Raw genomic sequence first — 15,900 nt, forward strand, 5'->3', positions numbered from 1 at the left:
ATCTTGCTAAAGCTGTAATTAGTCATAAATGTGGACTTATTTTGGCACTGGGAATTGAACTCAGGACCTCACACTTGCCAGGCAGGTGCTGTGCCACTGAGCTATCCACCAGCCTTAAATGTGAATTGATTCTTCATTGTTTTCTTGGTATTACAAAGTTTTGAAAATGTAAACCTGTGTCTCAAGGGTACTCAGTAAAACAGAAGCATTCTTTTGGCTAATATTGATGATTAATTTTATAAGCTTTCCTCAAAAAGTGTTTGCATCATCACAGGCAGTTCTAAATCCTAAGGATTGCATTGCAGAGGAAGATAACTACTTTATCTACCTTATTCAGACTTCTAATTCCTACAATTTTATTATCTCTCTCACACAAGTACCATCTAGTATGCTCCTTATTTTATTTCCTCCTAACATTTTTTATGATTACTCCTACTGTTTCAAGAATAACACCATGAGTGTTTCAGTGACACAAAGCGATGGGTTTTTGCTGACGGGCAGTAGTGAACAACCTGCTGCCAATAGACAGCTGCTCCTTTGTATTTCTGTCAGTGCAGGTTTGCAGTACATAATGTTCACATCCCTTTAAGTGGAGTCAGTGTGTGAACATAACATGCCTTCATTCCTTCTTTCATCCCTTTCTGCCTGCCTGTGTCCCTCCTCCCTCCATCTCTTAGTCTCTTCCTCATGGAAGAAATATCTATCTCCTTAACCTCTTATTTTGCTGATTACAATCCTGCTTCTATTTATAAATTTAATTACTTTTTTATTTGGGGAACAATGCCCACATTTTTATTTCTTTGGGGAAGAGGGTTGTTTGTCACCCAATGTGGAGTTTGGAAATAGAAGCAAAATTTTGCTCAATGCTTTTGTTTGTAAACAGAAGGGCTTGTGAACCAAGGTATTACTATACTCATAATTTGTGGTTATCATGTAAGAAAAATCATGCTATACTTAAGCTTTTTTGTCTGATTTATTTCTTTAACATTATGGTCTCAAAGTGCATTCACTTTCCTGCAAATGAATCAAGATTATCCTTTTTGTGGCATAGTAGTAGTCCATTGTGTGTAAGTACTATATTTTCGTTAGCCCTTCAGTTGCTGGTGAATATACAGTATGGAAAATTATTTGTAAATTTTAGCTGCTAGTTGTGCATTCATTCATTGATGACCACCAAAGAAACCTGGATCAAGACTTATTAATTTCTTTCTAGAACATAAAAATTGGAACCAAGTTTAGGTAAGTTCCAATAATAATAGGCAAGAAAATTATTTTTAAAAAGGAAGGAAGAGATAAAGAAAGCACCCAAGCCAGAATATTTTTATGAGACTTGATAAATTGAAAAGTAAAAATGTAATATACTAATTCTCTCTACTCATCTTTATTTATTTCAACTTCATATTCTTTTTTTCTTAAAGAGCATAAAAATTAATGAAAGAAACATTAGAAATGATACAGAATTTCACTGTACCATAGGAATTCAAGAATGGTTGTTATATTTCTTATTATTGTTTTCAAATTAGTCATTCAGATTATCATATTCTCAAGCCTGACTTCGTATGAATATATATTGAAAAAGACATAATGTTCCTCATATCACTTTCTTTCTTTCTTTCTTTCTTTATTTATTTATTTATTTATTTATTTTGTGGAACTGGGGATTGAACTCAGATCCTTGTGTCCTACTGAGCCATCTCCGAAGCCCCACTTCATTCATTTATTATGCTGAATAATTTTCTGAGTCTTATGAAGTGTCTAACTCACTATTGGACGAGTAGGTTAGGAGAGGAAAGAGATAGTGCTTTTTTTTTTAATGAAAAGACCACTCAGTGGTGAGTCAGTCCTACAGCACTCAGCAAGGCTGAAGCAAGAGGTTGAAAAGATTGACCCAGATCTATCTTATTTAGTGACATAGGAAGACCTTGCCTCACATATAAATTACAGAAACGACTACAGATGATTCCATGCAAAGGCCCCAGGTTCAGTTCCCAGTAGGATAAAATTGTAAATTAAGTATATATAAATGAAGGACCATTTTGTAGTGAAAAGTGTGTGTGTGTATAAAGAAGTTAGCATAGATATTCAGCTACTTACTCTTAGTTCAATGAGAAGAAAGTTTTGAACTAATAGTGTTTAGACAAAGTATTCACTTGTAAAAATACACACACATAAATACTTGTACGCAAAAGACTATGTAAAAGGTGATATTGAAAACGATTCTGCAGTAAAGTAACAGAAAATTAGATGTTTTACTTAAAATACTTCAATTGGCAGGCAAAGTAGCATGTTCTTAAGATAATGAGGACAAAAGCAATAATGTAGTTAGCAGCAAATTATTTTTAACTCCAAGTGTTATTTTTAGTTTCCTTTATGACATATTTTGTATTGGTTCTTGAAATATGGCAGAAGAAAGTAAAAATATTCTGGGTAAAGGAGTTATAAAGGAAAACATGCATTCAGAAATATTTCTGGGTTAGTTTCAGCCCTGGACTGTAAGGTGCTTGGAAGTCAGAATTAATACTTATGATAACAAAAAAGTGGAGAAACAAACAACAACAACAATAACAAAAAACTTGTGATTTTTCTGGGGCCCAGAAGAACACAGAAAAAAAGAGCAAATCAGAATCCCCATGCTCTTGCTGCTGGTCCAGATTCCCAGCCCGATCTGCTTCCCTTTAGTGTACTCCATTGCAGCAGTAATTGGTCAAAATACTTAAATGCTGAGTTATGAATTGTTTGAGGCTGTTTGGGGGTGAAATTTCTCCATAAAAATTAGAAATTCCTAGAGAAAAATGTTGCAAAATTTTTTCACACTTCCTTACACTATCACACACAAAAAAAACCCTCATCATTACATCTTATGCCTAGAGGTTTCCCCTGAAGAGCCACACATTCATAGGTGGGGTTCCTCAGAAGTGGATGGGTCTAGGGTGAATGGATATGGATTAAGGCTGTGTGATAACTGAATTAACCCCCTGATCAGTGTGGCAGAGTTCTGAGTGCGGGTGATGTGGGCCAATAGGCTTGTACCTGGATGGCACATAGTGGAAAGGGAGGCTCACTGCTTACTACTTTCTGTCTGCCCTGCCATGGGCTGTTCCTCCTCTGCCATTTTGCCCTGCTTTGGAGGCAGTTGAGTATGGACTGAAAATTCTACAAAATGAGCTAAAACAAATCTTCCTCTCTTAACTTGTCAATGTCAAGTAGGTTGTGCCAGTAATGAAGAAGTCACTAAGACACTTATTAAATTTTCACGGTGAGGATTCCAGGGTTTACATTGTGAATCTTGCTGGAAGAAGGGTGCAATAATTTTTATGAATTATGATGCAAATCTACTCCTAATCACCTAATCTCTAGAACAGAGAGTGTTAAATCTCTTTTATCTGAGGTGGAAGAAAATATTTTCCTTTCTTTCTCTCTACTGTTTGCTCTTGATTTTCTGTCTCATATAAGAGAGTAGAAAAGCAACAGAGCTCAGGACATCCAAATATCTTGATACAGAGGTACAGGCATGAAGAGAAGCAGGCCAGAGGGATAAGGAGCTATACTCCTGCAGAAATATTTGTGGAAGACACAACCCTCAGATCATCTCACTAAAACACTGAGGCTCATTTGGAAAATTATAGAAACTTCCCTGTCTCAGAATTTTTACCAGGATGCCAACAGAACTCCAGTATAACAACAATGAATTATACCTGAAAAGACAAACAAACAAACATAAAGCAGGGCTTCTTCTCAGGACAGGTCCTTAGCGAAGCTGAAAATCAAGAGAAAAAAGAAATAAAGTTGCCAAAGGGATCTGCAGCCCCTTATAGCAATAGCGGTTAGCTACATACATTAAACAAAAGGCAAATCCAGTATCTAACCCAGTTAACATCATTTGTCTTATAGAAGCCTTAGTCAATTCCATTGCTATTTCTTGATACAAGATGCTTGACTGAAGATAGAAAACTAGAATGCATTCAAAAGACAAAAGGAGATGCATTGTCAAGATAAAAGGAAATGAGGGGTCGGGGAGATGGCTCAATAGAATAAGTGCTTCCCTGCAAGCTCAAGGGCCTGAGTTCAATCCCCGGTTCCGCCAAAAAAGAAAGATAAAAGGAAATGAAAAATCTGAACTCTACAGGAAGTGGTTATCAGAGAGTAGCTTTTAAATAATGGTGATCAACATGTGAAAAATATATGAGCGCACAACCTGCAATAGCAGCTGAGTGGTGTTAGTGGAAAGATATAATTTCTAATGAAGAATAAAAGAAATGCTAGATTTTTTTAATTTAATACACTGCTTTTGATGGACGAATTTATACATAAAACAGGGTGAAGGTGGATTCAGTAATCCTGCTTTTGGGCAACTTAGACTTCACATGGTGAAATGAAAAGGAACAGAGAATTTTAAAAAGTCAGTCAAGAACCTTGGGGAAATTTCACAAGGTAAGAGATAATGGAGTAGTTTACCAAAATTAATGACAGACAAGCTACAATTGTAGGATACTCAGAAATACCTGCTGGTGGTTTTTTGATCATCCATTTAAAAAGGTAGTGAGCCTTTTTTTTTTTTTTTTTTTTTTAGTTTTTATTTGTGTGTGTGTGTGTGTGTGTGTGTGTTTTTGTTTTCTATTCAAAAGACAATTATTTATCAAATACTGACAAAGGATCTAGATAGACTGGATAGCAAAACTGAGCCATGGGGCACTTCCTGAATTCAGCATCCTGGTAGTCAGAGTTCAGCGTGTCAGACTGTAGGTAGTCAGATCATAGGAGAGAGCTCAGATTTGCCTGTGAAATTTAGCTAAAGAGTCTTTCAAGGTCAGGGGTCAGCTCCTAAATTCAAAATCTTCTCTTCCCTGAACACCAAAGGAAGAACTGGCTGAGCCACGGGCTGATCCCTGGGCAGCACCTTCCCTCCCCTGCCCTGTGTCAGGTCCTCTAAGCCAGTGAGTGGCAATCCTAAGGGCACATGCCATCCATTGGAGATTTGGCAAAGTCTGGAAACATGATTTCTTTCTTCCTCCCCCCCCCCCCCCCCCGTGCTGGGAACTGAAGCCAAAGCCTTAGAACTGGGCCAAATCCCTGGATCATTTATTATTTTTATTTTGAGGCAAGTTTTCAAACTCAATGTCCAGTGACTAAGTGTTCCAGATTGAGCTCCAACTTTCAGTCCTGCCTTAGGCTCCTGGGCACGCACCTCCATAACATTTATGACGTTAGTGACTCCAGCTCACTCTCGGTCTAAAGCTGAATTTTTTCCTGTTTAATTTGTAGGTAATCACATCTCTCTGATCTTACCTCAGTTGGGGCCTTGCATTTGCCAGGCAGGCACTTGTGCTGCTGAGCTATCACCCCTGCCCACTCAGTCTATTACTTGACCCTGAATCTAATTCTAATACTCCATGCCATTTGTTTCTTTCCTCTTTTTACTCTGATGTTCCAACCCAATGAAATACATAACAATAATTCACATATTGTATTGTACATTATTTTTATTAGATAATTAATTTATAGTTACATTTATTTAATTCTTTTTGGAGTTGTCAGTCACCCTTAAATGTATTCAATTACCCACTGCTTTGATCACTTTATTTTTTATCATGTAAATCCCACTTTTGCCTTGGGCTGAAGCCAAAGTATCTACAATTGCAAGAGCAAGTCAGGTGAAGTTATCTACCCCTGAATAATCACTATTGCTCAAACCATATTAGCATAATATTCTTTCAATTTTTTGTTCATTTTCAAAATCTACTAGGCATTTGAATTTTTAGAAGACTGAGAAGACACATAGCCAAGATTTTATAAGGATTTATATTTCATTAGCTACATCTGGAATTGGTGCTTTAATAGAAAAGAACAGGCTTTTACCTTTTAAAACATAGGAATATAATGTGTTTAACCATCGTTACGTATTTTGCTATCTGGGCATCATATCCTTTGTCTTTCATCAGGAGGATAGTGTGTCTTTCTCATGCAGATTTTGAATACAGGCATGGTGCTAAATGTAAACCCATTTTGACTCCCCCAAATATCATTTGGGCCATTTTCTGTCTTTTTCTGACCTATGAGCTGCTAGTGAATTTTCCTATGAACATATGGGCTTTTGTGTGTTTATACTAAAATTTTATTGCAAACCTTTATATTGTCATAAAAAATGAAAATCTGTCAGCTCATAATCACCAGAAAAATATATTGTATTTACTAAACTTGATTAGTTACCAAACTTCTTAGAAACAATTGTCTGAAGAAATTATAATCTATCTAGCAAATGTTTTCAACTGAAAAACATTTTTAAAAATTCTCTCGAGTTTTCTATGAATATAAAACATTGCTTAAAACTAACTTCTTATTTAATAACCATCCAATACTAAATAGGCATAGAAGCAAACAAAAGCACATATTCTTTTTTGCCCTCACCTTATTAGATTTTTAAAGAAGACAATATCTCAGGAAAACCTGTTACCACATGAGACTCTCTTTTTTCCATTGTTGTCTTAGGAAGACTAACAATTTTAATTAAATATGCATTGTGTAAATAATTAATTAATGCCTGAGTGCCCCTGACAGAAAAAAAAATTTTAGGGGACAAAGTGTATGCTGCCTTCTGCTCAGTGCTCAATATACTGAGGGGACCTGAGACCCAGGCAGGTGGAAGAAGTCGATCATCAGTCCTGAGAAGTGGGGTGTCTCTGCTATATGAAGGAGATTTTTCTCCTGGCTGTGTGATGCAAATATTGGGTGATTTTACTTTGATGCACCTTCATTTGTATCACTTGTTCCATTGCTCCAAGAGGCTGGCCTTTAAGACAGACAGGGTAATCATCTATAGTCTCCATTTCTCTCTTGCTGCTAATGAGGAAACATTATGTGCAAATATAAAACAGTGATGAGTTTACAGCCCAACCTCCCCTGACTAAAATTAATAAAGAGAGAAGGCTGGTGAGGAGGTAAGACTCACACCAGCTTTTGTATTCCTTTTCTAAATGTATCTCCCCAGTGTTCAGCATGCTTTATCTTGCTAAATGTTAGAAGATTATGCTAATTAATAAACAAGAGAAGACAGCAGAAGGGAAGAACTGAACATTAATTTATCCTGCTGAAAGCTTTAAATAAAATTTTCTCAGACCACAAGGGGAAAAAATAATTTGGTCAGCCTTTTTATGACAGAGCTACTAATGAATATTCCATTTATGAATTATTTTTACCCAACCACATAAAAAGGAACATTTGAAATTCAATACTTAAAAAAAGACCACAAGAAATTTCCATGCCCACTTCTGCAGAACAGAACATTTTGTGTTTTATTTTATTTCATCTTGTTTTAAGCTCAGTGGGTTAGAATTTGTTAGCTCTTTGGGTAGTAAAAAATACCTCTGTAGAAGACTGTTATTGAAGTGCTTTGTCATTGAAGCAGAGAGACACCATCCTGCAGGATTATCCTGCTAGTGATTTCCTAGGCAGGGCCCATTGGAGCCGTGTGTATTTGTTCTGCCAGCAAGACACAGACTCCAAACTTTTAAAAGAACTGAGCTATGCTTAACACCATCCCTGCAATTCCTGAAAGGACATGAAATATCTAGAGAATATCCATAATTTTTGGAGCAGTAAAGAACTGCTCCAGGAAGTCACCACCTTTTCACACCAGGACATCCCAGTTTGCATGATGCATAGTGTATCCCAGGGCCTACCTGCCGACACCACATGGATTTGGTGCATCTCTAAAACCCCAAGTGCTCACTGTGCCACAGTCAGCAGTCCTTTGATAGGAAGCTGGATGGGTAGACAGAGTCGCCATGCTGACTTCTTTCTGTGCCACCTGGGAATAGCAAAGTGAGACCAGTCCTGGCAGGTTTTCCGGAAAGCAGAGACCCTGACAAGGAGCAGGAAGGCAGTTTGGAGTGTTCCTGAGGAGCAAGTAAAGTGATTAAAAAAGTCTTGGAATTATTTCTGTGGGAGAGAGAGAAGAATGAAGTTCATTTGACTTGAAAAGGAGAAGGCTGAATGCAGACCTAATCTTTAAAGAAAAGCACTGCTTATAGAACAATAAACAGTGGCCTTTTCTGTTAATTGAGGAGATATTAAAAGCTTAGCAAGTAGAATTTATCTTAAGGCTTGAAAAGACATTTGTGCTGTCAGGAAACAAAGAGTCTGTATTAATGAGTAAAGCTACAAGTTTGCATTGGGTAGGGGTTTGTGTATCATTCAGAAATCTCAAGTTGAGCAGCCCTGCCAACTCCATTCAAAACCATACATATTTTTTCAAATTCCATCCTAGTTTTCAACTCTGAATCATAGATTCCAAAAGAGGAAGTGGAACTAACCTTAGTGAACACAAACTTTGTGTTTCTAAGCAGTTCCCTAACTTGTTACTTTAGAGGTCAGAAAATCTCAATAAAGAATCATGACACTGATGTCATTTCATCAGAGATATCCAGAATTCTCATGGCAAAATATTAAATTAAATTTCAGTACTAATCATTTAGATCAATTCAATTACTAGTGGATTTCTACTTGAATTCTGTGTTAGGCATTTTGGATCTTAGTTCTGTTTGAAGTTATCAAAGCCTAGTTCAGGAAATTGGTATATAAGCAACAATTGTTCAATGTGGTAAGTAACAGATAATTGGAAGGTTTTGAAGACACACAAAAGAGGATGTTCTCCTTTTTGGTTGTGCTCCTTGGACAGGGAGGGGTAAGAAAGGATGTGACCTTGAGCTAAATAGTGCAACATAGCATTGATTTATGAGTTGGAAGAAATCAGGTGGTCAAGCCCAGCAAAGAAACTAACAGTGGGTGATAGAACTTAGGCCCTAGCAAGGCATTCGCTGTAAGATGTGATGTAGCAAAACTGTTGGAGTCGGACAGAAGAATAAAAGAAAAATGAGAGAGTGAGGAAAATTAGCAATGGATGGGTACTACACTGCTTCCATAATGTGTCAGAACTATCAGATTTTATTTCGTGGACAGTGGGACTTTCTAAAATGTTTGGCTTCACACCCAGTCACATGAGTAAATTAGGTATTTGGCTCACCAAGCACCCCTGAGGTCCAGTCCTGGGAGACACCTTCCCAGGTAAGAGTCGCCCTTCCCACCGTGCTCAGGTTATTCTCTCCTCCAGCTTAACACGAATTTCAGGAGAGAAAATAAGACATAAAGATAATGAAGCAAAACAACAATAAAACAACTAAGTGCAAAATTGCTCAATATAGCTATTTTATGATTAATAAATTATAAAGCCTTGGAACTAGGTAATTATCCTGATCTGTGCTATTTTTCTAAAAAAATAAAATGTACATGATCATTGTTTAAACACGTTTTGAGAATCACAAGAGACATGAGGCACCAAACTTCCTGCTTCCTGACCTTGACCTGTACCTTCCCGTCTGTAGAAACTGTTCAGACTCCAACAACCCTTGTTCTATTCACTCATTGAAATCTCTTCTGAAGTTTCATATATTCATTTGGCAGCTACTTAGATTGATTTAATACATTATTCCTCATCTGAATACCATATGTAGTCTGAATTCAATGTTCATCAGCATGTCACAGAGTAAATTAGAGTAACAGTGAAATTTTATGCACAAACACACACACACACACACACACACTGTCTGTCTGTCTCTCTCTCTCTCTCTCTCCCTCTCTCTCTCTCTCTCTCTCTCTCACACACACACACACACACCCCACAGAACCCCAGAAGATTACTTTTTGATAATTAAGTAGAAATTGATAGCTTACAATCTGAGTACAGACTGCTAAATTATCATGGCCCTGATCCAAAATGCCAGAATTCACAACACAACAGCTGATCTCCCCACTGACCACTTCCTCCTCCTTCCCCACTCCAGCTCTAGATATAACTTCCTTTTTTACCTTTCCCGTCCACACAAGGGAGCCTCCAGTCTGCTCCTTGTGTGTCACTGACCACGCCCTTCAAGCTCCGCCCATACCAAAAGTCCATAAAGTCCCAGCCTCCCTGCCTCAGGTCAGAGGGTCTTCCCTCCTCCGTGCCCTCAATCGTCTCCATGTCTTCAGAGTTAATAAAGGCTTTTCCTCCCCCTTATTTCTGTTTCTGTGCTGTTCTATTGCCACATCTGCTGCCGCTGCCATTGCTGTTGATAAAAGCTATCATTTTTTGGTGCTGTGACTCAGATTGGTGAGTAGTGTGGCTCCCAAGACAACCCCTGCCCTGCTTTTAAGCTCTTTCACCTAGCTGCCTTCTGCTTCTACTTTTGCCTCTGCCACCTGTCATTGCTAGCTTGCATCCAACACCGGCCAGTCTCAATCCTCATTTAGGAGCTCAAAAACTATGGAGGTCTTGCTCATCTTTCCTCTAATCTTGTCTCAAAAATCAGAAGCTCACATCAAGACCACTCCCCCATCTTCCTCATCCATCTCTATCCCCAGTCCCCCACATTTTTTTGCAATGTATTTATTATTTTTTTCCATAATTTTATTGAGAAACAAATAGCAATGAGACAGTTTCAAACCAAATTGGTAGGACAGTTTCAATAATTAACACATTGCATACATTCTTCCTAGTGGTTAATTGCTGTACAAGATGCGGACATGATATCCTATTTACAAACACCATTAGAACAAATCCCTCTATTCATTAACAGAATGTAACTATATATCTATCCTAACCACTTTGAATACACAGACACAAAATGGACATTCGTCTGTATCCCCTATTTTTGTTAAGTTCCATAATTTAAATATCATAAGTGTGTAAACTCAACAAAATATTCTGGAAGAGTTCAGTAGTCCATAATGGTATTGGGTCTTCCGCTTGACTGGCAATGTCAGAAATTGTTGACCTGAGTCCCCTACAGCTCAACATAACACCATGGCTTTAATTCTGATAATTCATTTTTGTACTTTTCTGCTGGATGGTTAAGACCAAGGTAAAGCAGGGCCTATGCAACAAGAGTTGTAGTCCCCCACTTTTTCTAGTGACAATTGCTAATGTAGGTATTGGTCCCCTCTCTCTCACACTCACTCTAGGCTGAAACATGATGGCTTTTTGGCAGGAAGTGACATTGATTTTAATTCTTTTTTTTTTTTTTCGAAACTGGGGATTGAACTCAGGCCTTTGCGCTTGCCAGCAAAGCGCTTATTCTAGTGAGCCATCTCCCTGACCCTACCCAGGCCCTCATTTTAATTCAGCCACCACAGGAAATATTCTTCCCATCCTCCAAAGGACATGCCACTTGTAAAGAACCTCAGTACTCTCCGACTTTGAAGATATCTCAATCTCAAATGACTAACTTTTTAAAATTTCTATTATCACAATGGCAAATGGCTAGAAATCCTTTAAAAGTCTTTGTTGACTCTGAAAACACATTCCTACCACCTTCTTCCCTCTGCCTTCTCCACCAGTTCTACTTTCTCTACCCTCTCTATCACAAACTGCTTTTTCAGTCTCCTCTGACTGTCTTTACTTACTCCACCCTCTGTAGCAACATCTCTGCCCTCTGCTTCTACCTCCAATTTGTTCCCCTGTAGATTTTATCATGTTCCTTTTCTTCTCTGGATAGGAACCTCCTGTGTTTATGACCCCTCCTTCCATCTTTGTCCCTCCTTCATTCCATACCCACTCCCACATGCCACCCCCAGCTATGCAGCTGACCTGCAACTGTTCACCATGAGGCCAGCCACCTCCATCTGGTACACCATGTGGCTACCACCATCTTGTGTGACATGTGGCCCATCCACCACCATGATAGGGTCATTCCTCCCTTGTTGTCAGAGCATAAGTTTGAATTGTCCCATCACATGATGAGCCACCGCCATCTTGTGTGTCATGTGACCATCCACCCCCACTGTAGGGTTGCTCCTCCTGTGACATCAGAGCACCAGCTTGTGGCAGTATGTCATATGATGAGCCACCACCATGTTGAGTACCATATGGTCATCTACCCCAGCATGTGATCCTTTTCTATGACATCAGAGCTCCAACATGCAGTACCAGCCACATGATGGGTCACTACCATTTTCTGGTCTATGTGGTCACCTGCCACTGTCACTCCTCTTGTGCTGTCGGAGCACAGCCTTTTAGTACCTCATCATATAATGGGCCACAGCCACCTATGGCCCCTCTTTGATGTGTAGTAACTATAAATAAGAGACTTTTACATTTTTCAAGTTTTTATGAGATCTCTATTAATTGACCTACAAAAGTTATGACTAGTCTTTTTATAATTACAAACTTAAAAAATGTTATTATATCTAATTTTTTAAAATATATTTGAGTGCACTCTGATTTTGAAAAGATGTTCCTTTGTAAGTTCTGTGTATTTATGTGTTTGTATGTCAACAGCTGTTCCTCTTCTTATTTGGGCTTTGAAATAAGGACTTAAAAGCGTGCTTTCTCCTGAGTTACCAGCTGGTCTAAGTGATATCAAAATTAGTTTATAATTTAAAAAATTCATTAAAATTGAGAGAGATTATTGGACAAGCCTCTTAATTAGTGAACAAAGGGGTGGTCAACCATTTGTTATTAATTAGGAGCCCCAATAATCTCCATAGTCTCTTAGAAGACACCTCCAATAATTTGGTCATTGGTTTAAAATAAAGTATTTTGAAAAAATTAAAATAAGGCTTTCTCACAAAATCTGCTCTTTATATGTTACATATATTCACACCTTCCAAATGTACCAGATTCTAGAATGTAAATTTTCTTTCAGATTTAAACATAAGCCTTTGTCTTATGCTCCAGATATTTGTAATAAGAGGTTCATGTCAAGCCAACATGAAGTCATCAGTCACATGATAATTTTCTAACAAAAATGTATATATTGTATAGAGATGCTTATGTGATATTTAGAGATACTTAGCTAAAATGGAGATTTCATCATGACTATTTTGCTATGCTGCTATGTATGACTATTGATGTCAAATGCTTTCTGTAAAACTATATAACTCTTGTCTGTTAACATTCTACAATGATCTAACTATTAGAACATCAATGGTTAGTAAGAAACAACACTTCTCTGGTTACACTTTCTATACTCAGATAAAATTAAAAAAATTAAGTATATTGCTCCCAACTAAGTGTACTAATGTACAGCATTCCTCTGTGTTCCTCAACATCCAATATCACCTAAACACCAACAGAGACTAGAGGCAAATGGGCCATTAAAGTCCCACCTGACCAAACTTACCGTGGAGCTGCACCTTCCTTGGCCTCAGCTCCTCCCTTTAGCTCTAACTGGGGTCTTAGAACACTCTCCAGAGCACCCAACTTCCTAAGTCCATTCAAGCTCATGTATGGGAGAAATTTTCTGCTTCACAACTTCTGTACTCCTGATAATCTTCCTCCCATTGCTGACTATATTCTTATTCTAGCCTTCCTCTGGTATCACCTGCAACAACACACTGACACTTGCCTCCCACAACCAATAGATACCACTCCATTGGCACCATCTATATTTCCTGGAGTTTTAATAGGTCTTAAATCCTCTAAGTCTACAGAATTAGATGCTACCTGGACAGGCTCCCACCTGGTCATCCTTTCAACAGAAACAGCAGTAAATTTCACCAGCAAGTCTGCCCTCCTGGTTCCACATCAACAGAGCCAAGCAGTACCCAGACAATTCAACTCCACCTGACATCTCTGTTCTTCCTGACCCTGAGCCATTGTCACCTGAGTGGTCTTCACAACTTCTGGTACCCTGCACATCTCTGCCTAACTAAGGGTTCAAAAACCCAGAATAACCCAAGTATTGCTTTTCCATCTGGTTTCTCAGCCCTTCCTCTCTGCTAATCCTTTTGTTTACTACTCTAGACTCTGGACTGTGTGCAGACTACTTCAGGTGCCACTCAATATTTCTTCATTCTTGGATGCGAGCCTTCACTAATTATAAACTTCTCATCCTGGCAGAAACACCTGGCACTAGCTTCTCTATGGGCATGAACCATCATCCTGTCAACCTTCTTGCCCCCCCCCCACATGATGCCCCATTCAGTAGGAAACAATCTAAGAGATTCATCGCCCCTTCATAATAATTAAAAGATGGAAATGATAGGTTATGGCCTGAGTACAGACTGTTAAATCATCATGGCCCTGGTCCAAAATGGCTGAATCCTCAAAACAATAGCTTATCTTTCCAATGAGCACGTTCTCCTTATTGCCCACTCCAGTCCTGGATACAGCTTCCTTTGACCTTTCCCACCCACATAAGAAACCTCCAATCAGCTCCTTGTGTGTCACTAGACCTGCCCCTCAAGCTCTGCCCCCAGCAAATGTCCATAAAGTCTCATCCTCTCTGTCTCAGGTCAGAGGATCCTCCCATTTACTTGCCCTTAATCATCTCCATGTTTTTAGAGTGAATAAAGTCTTCCCCTTCCCCTTGTTTCAGCTTCCCTGCCATGCTGCTGCCTCAGCTGCCACTGCCATTGCTGCCAATCAAACCTATCATAAATGCCTTTGAATATTCAAATTCAAAATAGGAACATTTATAAGCTCAATGTGCTTGGGATAAAAACAGACATTCCCCACAAAGTAGTTACTGGGGACCACTGCAAGTTGGCTCTGACCAGGCATGTGATTTTGCCTGAGCCTGAGGCCCTTGTCTTGAGATGGGCAGAGACTCACAGTAAATGAACCTCTGAGTCACTGGTCCTCACTGAAGCCTTCATTGCGCTGTGAAGCTGTGACATCTCAAAGGACAGGATAAGGTCACAGCTGAGGACCTTTGGCTCCAACCCCAATTAACTGAAAGGAGACTGCAGCTGCAGGCTCTACACTCCTACAATAAATGCCAATCTAAAGATCCGGTAGTTCTCCTGACTGATGTCATTTACTACTTGGGAGAATATTTCCTAAGGTCCTGCTAGATTCCCATGTTTTCTTTATTATCTTCTCCTTTGTTTGAAAACCAAATAAGTATAGGCTGCCCAGAGAAGTTCTGGTTCAGAACTCAAGAATCTCAAAACTGTGAGAGTATTTTTGGTCATCCTGGAAGCCCTAACATGATATCACTTGTCTCGGTTAGTTAAGCCTTCACCATCCACTTGTTTGGGGTCTTGGGGCCTGATTAGCCCACAGTTGCTAAGGGATATTATGGATCTACTGGTAGTGATTTTGACAATAATTGAAACTGATTAGTTTTAAATCACACACAAAAAAGAAACTTGCATTTCTTGATGACTACTCTGAAACTTTTGGTGATGATAAAAACAAAAACAAAAACCACCAAACTGCTGACATAGTACAGTGTTCTTAAATTCCTTCCTTACACACTAGTAAATTCAAAATATTGTATACAGAAAATTAATAACTCTCTTATCTCACAATATAGCCTTCTTCTTGCAAATTTGGCCTTGAGCCAAAAGTAAGAGCAATTATTAACTTTCTTTTCCTGAAATTTGTGTCCACATCCCAGTCATAAGGCCGGTAAATAAATCTAATGCAAAATATGTGGGCAAAACAGAAAGCTGCAATTATCAAAAGCAAATTAAACTGTAACTATTGAATTTAATGATTGCAGGAAGCTTAAAGGGGCAAAGATAATATATTGAGAAGGCACTTCTTCTCAAGTTAAATAATTCAGGTAGTATCTGTAAGCGAAATAAAATGCTCATTTCCGTAGTAAAAAGGGAAATTCCCAAGCCAGTGTCATTCACAAACTTAGGACATTTCTACAGGAATGCTTCTGTGGGCTCTTGAGTATCTTGCAAGAACTCCAGGCATGGATTGGTCATCAGACAGGTGCTATTAGAAAGTGATGAATCCTTAAGTGCGGGAGCCTTGTGGGAGGTCTTCGATCACTGTGGCCCAGTCTAAGAAGGCAGTGCAGCCCTGCCCCCTTTCTCTTTCTTTGTCTGTTTCCTGGCCATACTGTGCATGGCTTTGTTGCTCCATGCACTCCTGACTGATGGGGCATCTGATCACATGACACAATGGGG

The sequence above is a fragment of the Octodon degus genome, unplaced genomic scaffold (assembly GCF_000260255.1).
Source record: "Octodon degus isolate 3935 unplaced genomic scaffold, OctDeg1.0 scaffold00151, whole genome shotgun sequence".
Lineage (NCBI taxonomy): Eukaryota > Metazoa > Chordata > Mammalia > Rodentia > Octodontidae > Octodon > Octodon degus.